Source organism: Ischnura elegans, chromosome X (assembly GCF_921293095.1).
Source record: "Ischnura elegans chromosome X, ioIscEleg1.1, whole genome shotgun sequence".
Classification (NCBI taxonomy): domain Eukaryota; kingdom Metazoa; phylum Arthropoda; class Insecta; order Odonata; family Coenagrionidae; genus Ischnura; species Ischnura elegans.
In genome coordinates this window covers 16,448,240-16,459,743 of record NC_060259.1, presented here as the reverse complement: position 1 = coordinate 16,459,743, position 11,504 = coordinate 16,448,240, and the positions used below count along the sequence as shown (strand labels likewise).

At 40.4% G+C, this 11,504-nt stretch overlaps 1 long non-coding RNA gene across 2 annotated transcripts; it reads left to right on the top strand.

The window, feature by feature from the left end:
• The first annotated feature begins 10,349 nt into the window (after positions 1–10,349).
• Positions 10,350–11,174, top strand: LOC124171905. Of its 2 annotated transcripts, none has more exons than XR_006868008.1 (3): positions 10,350–10,552; positions 10,686–10,820; positions 10,986–11,174. It is a non-coding gene; the product is annotated as an uncharacterized LOC124171905 (long non-coding RNA). The 2 variants fall into 2 exon arrangements; XR_006868007.1 differs by having other exon boundaries at positions 10,350–10,582.
• Positions 11,175–11,504: the final 330 nt, after the last annotated feature.

Sequence of the window (11,504 nt, the reverse complement as noted above, 5' to 3'; positions counted from 1 at the left end):
GGTCAGTCAGACGGACGGGATCTTTTCTACTCATCTAACAAGAGGCTCCAGAGAAGCATCTTTTCGGTAAATTTTGATTTTTCCATCAAGATAATTATCAATTTTAATCATAAAAGGATATAACTTTTCCGGCTACGTTTTTGCCTACTCCGCAGGGTGTCAAAAGTTATAATAATAACGAAATCCGATTCGAAAACTAGGCATGAATGGTAAGAATATGTCCACAATATCAAATTGCGACATAAAAGGAAACCAAATACATGTGTATCTTAATAATGCGTCGTGTTGTGACACGAAAATGCAACAATTCAAAGGAAGCTTCCGTGTGAAAAAATGGGAAAACATCAGTCGTCGCAAGTGAACAAAAACGTTTCCTAACTCAGAATTAAAACTTTCACTGAAAATCATGAATATAATTGTGCATAGCAGCTTTCTGAAAAATAAAAAGAATTCGAACACCGCGTGGGATTCGAACACCGCGTGGGAGTCGAACACCGCAGCCGCTGCTCCATGACAGCATTGATTCCTGCGGAGTTATTTGCGGGCATTCAAAGAGAAAAACACTGAAGGCTACCGATCCTTGCGCCACTGTTGACTAAAGTTGGAGTGCGAATTAATGCGCGGAGACTCTATGGTATTTATGCCTCCGCCATTTACCACGTTTTTTAACATGGTCGTTCGACTGCCCTATGAATGAATACGCTAGGTTATTGCATTTTTCCAGCTAATAGTGCGTTCCAGCTATTTTAAGTTAATGTCATTTAAGTGTGTCACCGCGATATTATTACATTGATAACACCGCACGCTCGAGGGTCCACGAACGCTGTGATAATTTTTCGAGCAGGAGCTGCCAACAAGCTCTGATCCCAGGGAAGTTATTTTTTACTATACCGGTTGGCATGATCGATTGTGTACCTTGAATTTTAATTTTTCTCAATCATTAAGTGCCTCATTTAGTTCGTTTTTGGTATATTATTCATGGTTGAGTTGTTCTATTGTTGCCAATTGCTTATTTAATCGCGGAAAGTTACGATAGATTGCTAAGCAAGAGATAAGTATTAAATATAGTTCTCCATTGCATACTTATTATGTGGGCTACCTTAATGGAGCCTCGTTCTTAATCATGCCATAACACTTTATGCAAGAAGGACCTATTTGCTTTGTTCCCTTTGTTCGTATGTTCTTTGATTTTCCTCATGTAGTTTTCACTCAGTATATGAATGGTAATGGTATATTTATACGAAAAATCGTAAAGAGGACTCAAAAAGTCGATTTTTTTTACATTATTCCATAGGTTACCACGTCCAATAATGAAAGAGTATCTAAGTGTAGAGCTATCCAGAGGAGCCTACAAAGCTTTCTTCAAGCAGAGGGAGTTTCATTCTCTTCTGTCTCAACAGTGGGTGAACCAAATCAAATGTCTGCTGGCATTGCAGAGGAAATGGATTGCTATGCCTCAGAAGAGAGTGTTGATGGGTCACTCGTACAGGACTATTTTTTTGAATTTCCGAAAGAAAAAGTAGATGGAAATAATGAAAAAATACCATAGATGGAAGACGAACAGGGAACTTCATAATTGTATTCCAGCACCGTAACCGCTATACCACATGTCGTTTTGAAAGGAGAACATTTCACTTGTAAATTTTAAATTCCTTTTTTACAATTAGATATGGAATAAAGCTTAATATTAATTAATTGAGCTTAAGTTTGAGCAATAAACGATTGTATTCTACGTAGAGTATCTCTTGCGGGCTTATACGTATGTTGACTTGTATCCTGGCGACTGGAGCGCCGCTATTCATTGCGACTGGTGGGAATCTATGGAACCATGGTAGTGGAGAATCCTGTGTAAAGTATTTATGTGTGAATTCCTCGATAGCTTACATTTCAGGAAAGATTTTCAGATCTTTCCGATCGAAATGGATTCCAGCCGTAATTCCGTCAAACTTCGCTTTTTAACACGAGTATCCGCGAGCAAACTGATACATACGAACCATCTCTGATTACGACGCAGTTGATCGACGCGATTCTCGCGAGTGATTGTTATCCCAGCTATGCGGAGATTATTGCTCCGTCGGGTCGGTTATTTTTTATTTCATGAGATCTTTATTTGCAGTTGGAATACATTGGAAGGTTTAAAGTAAAGATGGATCTAAAATATCAGTTATGATTTTTAGCATGAAAGTCAAGGGAGAAAAAATTGGCGGAGTATACCGTGATACCCACTACGTACGTATTATTTTTATGACATTATGTGAGCATATGCAATCTTTCATTCATTCATCGAGCAAACTTGGCGCAAGCATGCATTAATTCAGATTCACAGAAATGAAAAGAAAGGGATATAAATATATAAAATAAACTGGAATAAAACAATGATGAAGTGGCGGATGGCAGAAGTCGGAAATCATAAATTTGGCCTCACTGTGTGCATTTTTTTAATATAGCGTAGTTCCGATTGTGTCTTCAGGGACCACTCAAGTATCCGCATTTGAGATACGAAGCATCTCAGCCTCAAAATATCATTACCAAAAATTAGTGTTGCCACGAGACTCGAGACGACACCGTTGGGTAGAATTTGAGACGAGACCACTTTTGGACGAGACGATACCACTTCCACGAGACTCTCGAAAGTCTCGAAATACAGACGTATGTCCTTAATTGGTATTTAATATAGCTTCATATCTAAAACGCTCTTTTTATGTTACTAGTTCATTAATTGAGAATCAATTAAAACAATGATTTTAGCACCAGTTTGATGTGATTTGTGTCCGAATAAATATATATTTACAATTTATATTATGGCTTTCGTGGCGTAGCGTACCGATTCAGCGATTGAGCACGCAAAGGAAACGGCTTTATATGGTGCTAAATTTATTTTGGGAGAAACGAAACGAGAGTCTCGTTCGAGATTCGAGACCAAGACAAGGCTGGGGTTAACGAGACGAGACTCGACACGATACCCAAGTGCGAAAAACGAGAGTGATACGAGACTGACTCAAGTCTCGTCTCGTCTCGTCTCGCGGAAACACTACCAAAAATCTTCTCTCCAGGCCAGCTTACCCTGATGCTTAGGGCGCCAACTTCGCCGAAGTTTTTAGCCAATCCCTGAGAATAATGTGCATGATATCTGTATGGTATATGAAACTTGCTTGGCCTCAAGATTATTTGGAAAGTGAAAAATGAATGTCGCGCTCAGTGCTGCCGTGCGTGACGTTAGATTGCGTGTCTCGCGCAGGTCGCAGTCAAATGGTCAGCCGGAGGTTGGAAGGGGATGGAGGGGTGGCGAGGGTACGGCGACCAAGCCGAGCGATGATTCCGAACCATTTCGACGCGGAATAAAAGAATGGAATCTTGCGGACGGAAATTGAGTATTCGATGAGATGCGCATTGGAACCGTTGATGGATTCCGTCGAAGGGCCGGGAGTTGGCGGGGTGACAGTGGAATATTAAGGGTGGCACAGGCAGGGGCGGGCTGCGATTATGGAATTTGGAGAGCGGTGAAAAATTCCAGGGCCCTGGCGAAGAGGCGGAGAGAAGATGGGGTCAGGGGTGGCCCCTGGGAGGGGTCGCTCCCTTCCAGAGATGAGAATTTCCGCTCCCTGGACTTCTCATCATTGTCCACACCTCAAAGAACGGGATCACTGCCTGATTCCTCTCGCGTATCGCTCGCATGGCGACGGGCTCAGGGGGACGGGCTCCGAGAGATCGCATCCTCGGTCAAAATATCAATCCAGATCAAATTGCGCACGTCACAACCCCCAATTTTTGGACTGAAATCGATGAAAATGTACTCAAAAATCCATTCCGATTATTTCATTTCGACTGGAAATAAAATGAAGAAAAGAAATTCCACATTAAAGACAGTCCATGTCATCTAATCTGAAGTTATTTTTTAAGAATATTTTCAATTATGACAGTCCCCCAAAATTCACTAAAAAATCCATGAAATCTGGAACTAGCAATTTATATGATATATTACTGACTTTGTACCACAAGCACTGGGATTATATGAGGAATATGGTGCTTTTTAGGGATGTTCGAGTACTCGAAAATTCGGGTCGAGTAGTTAGTACTCGACTCGATTGCTTTGAGTAGCGTTGCACTTGAGTCGTTTCGCTTACAGAGCTATCGATGCCAATAAGTTCAGAAGTCTGCCGACAGAAAGCGCTCTCATGAAAATCATGTAATAACAACGTTTTTGAAGCGAATAAGTCGTTCTAATGCCTTGGCCTGGGAGCATAAGCTTTCTTTATACGCAGCCAACCACTATAGCAATCGGCACGGGCGCCGAATACCCTTTCGTCAGCCGCGGTGGCCGAATTTTCTGCAGGCAGTAGTGTTGCCGCGAGACTCGAGACTTTCTCGTCTCGTCTCGAGTTTCGTCACATTTTCGAGACAAGACTCGAGTCGAGACCGTTGGGTAGAATTCGATACGAGACCACTTTTGGACGAGACGATACCACTTCCACGAGACTCTCGAAAGTCTCGAAATACAGACGTATGTCCTTAATTGGTATTTAATATAGCTTCATACCTAAAACTATGTCCTTCTGTTAAGATGAAGTAAATGAGCGTTTTTCTTAAATATGAAATTTTAAATTTAATTCAATAATAACTTCTCTCTCTTCTAGCTATAAAAATTGATTTTTGCCAAAAACTCAATTTCTGAATGCATGAGCGTGACTTCTGGAGCCAAGTAAGAGAGTATACCTCAACGCCGTCATGCTTACCCAGTACGCTTCCTCATCTTCTTTGTCTAAAATTTTTAGATATTGTCGATATTTTATTTGTCGTCAGATATTGTATTTTAATTTAAAAGAAATTTCGGTTTTTGAAGGTATATTTTTTTCTTTCCAATTAAAATAATCATAGTGATTTATATCTTCAAATTCTTTTATCGATGAAATTCTGTTTTAAACCGGCGATTGAATTAATTTGGCCATAAAAATTAACGCCTTTCTTCAACTGTACCACTTTGAAAACTGCTGCCAACTGTGCTCGTGAGACGTCAACAAGGGTCAGCAGTATGAGATACAATATCTTCCTCCCTCTCCGTCCTCCCTCTCATTTTCCCTTGTGTGTCATCACCTCGAGCCCCAAGTGTTTAGTTCGCCTACTTAGTCCTAAGTGTACTTAGCGAAGGGGCCATGTGCTTCGCTCCACATTTCTTTATTTCTTCTTTCGTGGACAGTAATCAACGAAGATGTGAGTCCTTTTAAACAGTCAGCGTGTGCCAGGGCCCCTTCGAGATATTCTTTTGATATTTGAGTTTCGAAACCACGCGCTTCAGTCCACTCGATCCATTCATGCTGCATGGTGTTCTTTCAGGCAGTGCGTTGTGATTCTCGTCGGGTGTACTTCCTGTGCGTGGTTATTTTTGTAACTAGGGATCCATACTATTGTTTTAACAAGTAGACAAAGAATAGATGTTTCATTTGACGAAATATTGAAGAATTACGAGTGATTGATTCAGACGAAAGTGTAAGTTCGGCAAGTGACGGAGAAAATTATATCCTGCTCTTGCATGACTACAGAAAAAGCAAGTACAAGACTGACTGTGTTGAGGCGTTGAGGTTCAACCGAAAGGATGTCCCGAAATACGTTGAGGAGATGAAACTGCAGAGGGACGAAATACACATCCATAAATTAAGTTACTCTACATTATGGACCATGATTTCCAATTCCATGGCATTGACAGTACAGCAGTTTTCTAATTTATTTACACTATTTTGCAGGACATGGCAATCAGTTAAAGATTTAATTTGTTGAAAGTTTTTTTAATTACAACAGGTTAAAAGACAACAAAAAGTTGCCTTCCTCTACTCAATTTCAGAGGAGTTAACACGATTTACACAGAACATATGATTTTCAACAACACAAAGCACACACAAATCAAAAATATCGCGGACAGTTATCCCAAATGATGAGGGGTATGCCACAACTTGACAGATGAAGATATTATCAGGCACTCCATCAACTGGTTTTCTCTCACACTTCCGAACAATGGCACAATATTTGCTTTCACTTAAACACTTGCTTCTACGAGGACATAACTTAAATTTAATTTATTTTTCTACAATTCTTAACGATGAGTCTGTTAGCATTACAAGAGAGGAATTAAATTGTGGAGAATTGCCATAGCTTTCAGCAACCGCAATGGATTTCCCTTTCCTAAGACGGCCAAAAGACCAAACTTTGGCCACGCCAGGCACAATGATTGTCTCCACTAACTCGTTAACAGCGGAGTACAAGCACAAGGAAATGGGCTATAATGGCTTCAGTGCTCCAAGAACAAAGGTATCCCCATCCACTTCCTGAGTTTTCTTTACCCTATTTTGGAGGCTGTCAATAAACTGTTTTGCTTTGCATTCCCTCCTCAGAGTCTCTACTGGCAGGGACTTGCATTGCAACCTTTTGAAAACATTAGCGATTTTTATTTAAGGACATTCGGTCCCTGTCACCAATCTTTTCATCACTCCCATTAGCCCCTGAAGGGGAAAAAAGGAAGTTTCAAAACCAGGACCCAAATTCCTAAAACTTTCCCCTTGGCATAATAAGGCATGGATAATAAGGCATGGATATTGGCCGACATGAATTGGGGACCATAGGACTCAAATTATTTCACAAATTTCATATAGCTGCATGCTTGCAATGTCAATGTCATTCAGTAACACTACATTTTGATTGAGAGGGAACATAGCATGAACCAAAAGAAAATAATGTGTTAAATTTTGGGACTTCATCAACCCATCCAGCATAGGAATTGAGTAATAATACACCCAGTGTTTAAATTCACTAGTTTTAAATGAATGGAGACAAGTCTCTAATGATCTTGGACGGCGGTTGAGAAAGTTGGCAGGTTTAATGCCTGTCAATCTTCCTTTCGCCTGATGTAACTTGCTTTGAAGGGAGAATGGAAAATCCTTATCATCAAAATATAACTTAACTTAAAATATAACAAATACAACTTAAAATATAACAAAATATAATATACTTAACATCAAAAAACAAATATATCAACTTCTTGGAGGCACCACCAAAAGCCCCATGCATTTCATCAATACCTGTAACATCAATTAAATCAGGAACAATTTTCCCAAACACACTTTCGCCCTTAAAACCACTTACTGCTTTGCCACATAATTCTGCCTTTTCACAGAGTTGAAAAGTTTCTATGTGCGTCCTCAATTTCGCTGTGTCATCATATTTGAAGCAAAATGCTTTCTTATTGCCAGTTTGTACGAAGTTTGTACGTCTCCCCTTTGATGTGGCACTTAGCACAGCTGAAAAAGCCATTAAAATTGGTTATGTCTAACAAAAGGGCTTTAGCTGGTAGGTCACCGGCACAATTAATTAGAAAACTACTAACAGTAGCTGAAGTTCCTGTGAGCACACAACTTCTAATCCAGATTTTAGATTGAGAAAACTTTGCACCAGAGGTTCCATGAATGCTTTGAGGTTTGGCTTGCAAGGACTATACCATAGCCCACCAAAAGCAACATTTTGGGAAAGGTACCTTTTATTATAGGGAAGTTCATTAACAAGAAAGAGAATTGGCCAAAATGAGAGCTTATTTATCTGAACAACTGACTACCGTCAGTATAGAGCCTCATCATAAAGTCATATACACTTTTGAAGAGACACTTCACCTTTTGAGCTAGAGCACCATCAGTAGCACAGACAATATAATCATCTCTTTTCAATTTGTGAAATCTACCAGTCAAATAGTACACAAAATCTTCGCTTTTGAAAAGACATTTCACCCGATTTTCCAATGTAAATGTGAGAAATGATGAGACTTCGGCCTTCAGGCATCTACTGCAGGAAGAAGTATTGAGATGTTTCCCACAAGTATTGTAGGATTTCACCTTAGTAAATTCTGATTTACAGAAGTTGAAGTATGAAAATAAGGAATGGAGAGATGTAATAGCTTTGTTTACCTCAGGGAGGTGCAGATGCAATAGCCTGATAAAGCTATCCATGCATGAATACGAAATTTTATACTGCAGGAAAAGTGATATCAACATAATGCATCTGTGAAAAACGCTTAAATCAGATCCTTAAATTCTGGCATCCTCGAAATCATTCCTGAGAAATTCGTCATCTGAGAAGTCATCTTCAACATCATAGAAGTCATCGAAATCCTCCAGGTCCTCATATTGCAAAGCTTCACCATCATGGTCAGTGGAAAGAGAATCATCAGTTACTTGCCCTGGAAATAAAAAAAATAGCAAGAATGAATTACACTTACTGTGAGCCCCGTCATAAATTTCCGTAAGAAAATGGAATGTGAATTTGGCAAGCAATTCTAATCGCTATTTTCCATTGACTTTAAGATTCAGCTTACGACATACGTATCGAGAAGAAGTTATCAAAAAGTAAATTTCCCATTTTAAAATAATGGCAATTAATGCAGTTATGTATCGACACACCAGAAAATATGTCATTATTTAACGTGCCGGTGAAATGAACTTTTCAAAATCTGAACGCGGTGACATTAATGAAAGATAATTAGGAAATATTCACACCATATCCGATTTCATCGTCGCTGTCTATGTTATTCGCAGTAGGACCAACTGCGCCGTCGCTTTTTTCCATCTCAGCTGCTGAAAATAATGAACGGTAAATTTACACTTATGAAGAAGAAACACATGATATACCGAAAACAATGGCTGAATTTGTAAAAACCTCCGAAATCCGTGGATATGCGTTCGAAATATTCCCCAAGTCGGGCGTCTTCTTCACCGAACTCGATGGTTTCATCTTCTGTGGTAAGCTCAGCGTTAAGCTTAGCGCGTTTCTTTCCGCCAATTCGTCGTTCGTGATGATTTTGTGCACGTTATTTTTGTCATTCTGAACTTCTCACGGAAAAATCGGATTAACGGACAGAATGAGAGACTTTCCAATCAAGGCTTAAAAGATCAAAATCAGTTACAAGAACCTTACAGGTTGCGCTAATTGACCCTAAAAGGGTTCTTGGTTAATTAGCTCCTATGAGTCACACGGTAAACGGCAAGGAGGTTGTAAATATTATGTATATTTATAACCTCCTTGGTAATCGGACAAACCGTGCACATCGCACGTCTATTATTTTCGCTGATTTCTCCCTTCACAATTTCGGACGCCGCCCCATGTGCTCCCATGTACGCCGCCATATTTATTGCCGAGTTGTAACGACGAGGTCCTGTGCGTGGAGAAGAAATTGTTTGACGGAGAACTTTTCTAATTTTGGTAATCTCTTATATGGAGACGTACGATGAGAGCTCCCTGGGAAAGTTGGTGCTCCAACTCCAGAATCCGCAGGAGTGAGAGGGAGAGGCGGAAGAAATGCTGCGGAGTTTTTCACTTTTATAGTGATAGCACGACGGCCGCAGTAAAGGACGCGGACGTAGGGAAATACATTAAGTTTCCCATCTGTATGTGGACTTCACGATCACGTGGGAAGGTCGTGAGAAGAAAGTACACCTGATACAATTTGGTGGTAAGTAATTAAATTTTTACGAAGCATAGTGTGTGTGCCAAACTTTAGCGGCCTTAATTGATATAAATATTGGTTTGTGTTTTCCTGAGGATAGATGGAGGAAGGAAGCAAAGGAGGCCCAATTATACTTCGAGAGGCTGAGGGCTGTGAGTGTGCCTGTGAAGGAGGCAGTTGAGCTCCGCGGATATCCCGCCCACGCGAATTTGCGTATTAGGAGGGAGAAGGCAAAACACTATGCAAGACGGCAGGAATTTGTGGCGGCAATACCGGCCGGGAATGCGCTCACTCGGAGCCCCATGCCGCTTCCAAAGCGAGCCAGCGACGTTATTTCAGAATTAACGCAGGAATTGTGGAATGCGGGTAAGTGAAATATAATCAGCGAAATTCAACCTTGCTCATTTACACATTTCTTCCTATTTCATTTATGTTTTCATTATTCTTTCCTATTTTAGGGAGTGACGCGCAGAAAGGGGATATGTGCCTGAGATATGCAGCCATATTCCATGGTGGTGGAGAGGAAAAAGTAAGAATCGTATCATTTATGGGGTCTGGGTGAAATGTTCAATTCTGTTACAAATCTGGTGGAATTATCATGTAACCTCGTCAGAGGCATTGTCATTATGATGATCATATGCTGGTTGCCTTGCTATCCTTCTCCTTAGCGAGCGAGATAGATATTATGACCCCACTGTGGTTAGTCTAGTTAGCTACCTATTTTTTATATCACAAAGGCTTTTATTCTCCCCTCGTAATACATTCATGGCAGCAAGCCATTGTCTTGGACCTCCATTTTGAAGGCATATTGCCTTATATAGTGCCTTAAAATGAATTTACTCAATTACTCATGCCTATCTTTCAGGTTGCTCTCTACCCGGGCTACAAAGTTACGATTGACAGGAATGCGAAAGCGAAAATTGTCCACTCCACAGCGGGAAATCCCGCAAAAATGCACCGGCAGCAACTACTGGAGTTGAAAGGGAGGGAGTACATAATGAGCCACTCGACCACCGGCCAGAGGTTTGGGGCAGCGAATTGTGGACTCCCAGCCGCGGACAAGTGCCGTGGAACGTGAGCACTTACTATTTTCTGTCATATAAGGTTGCCACTTGTTCAATTGTTAAATGTTAATTATCATTTTTCAATCATAAAGATGCGTGCGATTTCGTTTGTGGTGTTTACGTTACTCTACTTTATTTCACAGTGTTCGTGAAGTTCAAATGCCAAGGGGTGCCTATAATAGCGGTGGCTGCTACATTTAATAAGTTGGCAGGGAACCTGAGGATGTACGGTCAGCGGAGGGATGGAAAAAATGCAGCTACCTACGAAAATCAAGAAAGTAAGTTATATTTCAAGAATAATTATTACTCATTATTCTATACAATGTAAGAAGTACAGTTCATTCTAAATGACTGGTAAAAGAAGGGACTAATGTCTTGCTCGCCGTAAGCCAAAGTCAGTTTTATCCATATTTGATATTAATTGGGTGTTTTCATTATTTAAGGTCTGATGCAGCCAATATGAAGACTGCCGCAATCCCCGCGGACGAGCGGAGAATGTTGGAGGGGTTGGAAGAGGAGGAGGAATGCGAGGATGTGTATTAAAATGTCCTTTGCATGAGAGGATGTGACCAGAAATTTTTGCTTTTGTATATAAATATGTGACCAGAGTTGTATTTTAGTTCGTATTTAGTGTTTCCTTGTGCATTTATGAATAAATATGTGACGAGAGTATGTTATTTTATTGTGATGCAATACTTGCGTTAAGTTCATTCAGTGAAGTCTCTCCCTTTTCGTTAAGGCTCGACTGTTTTGCCGAGTGTGATTATAGATTGAAGTCAGAGATTCTATATGAACGTTGGGTGAGTACTGCTTGGGTCATCTGTGAATTTTACGAGTGGAAACAACTCCACAGCGGATCGTAGGTGGTGAGAATAGAGTCGTTGTAAACGAGATTCAACTCGGTAAGAAGGTGGAAATCAGATTCAAAGTGGAAAAAATGGGAAAACCAGATTCAAACGTGT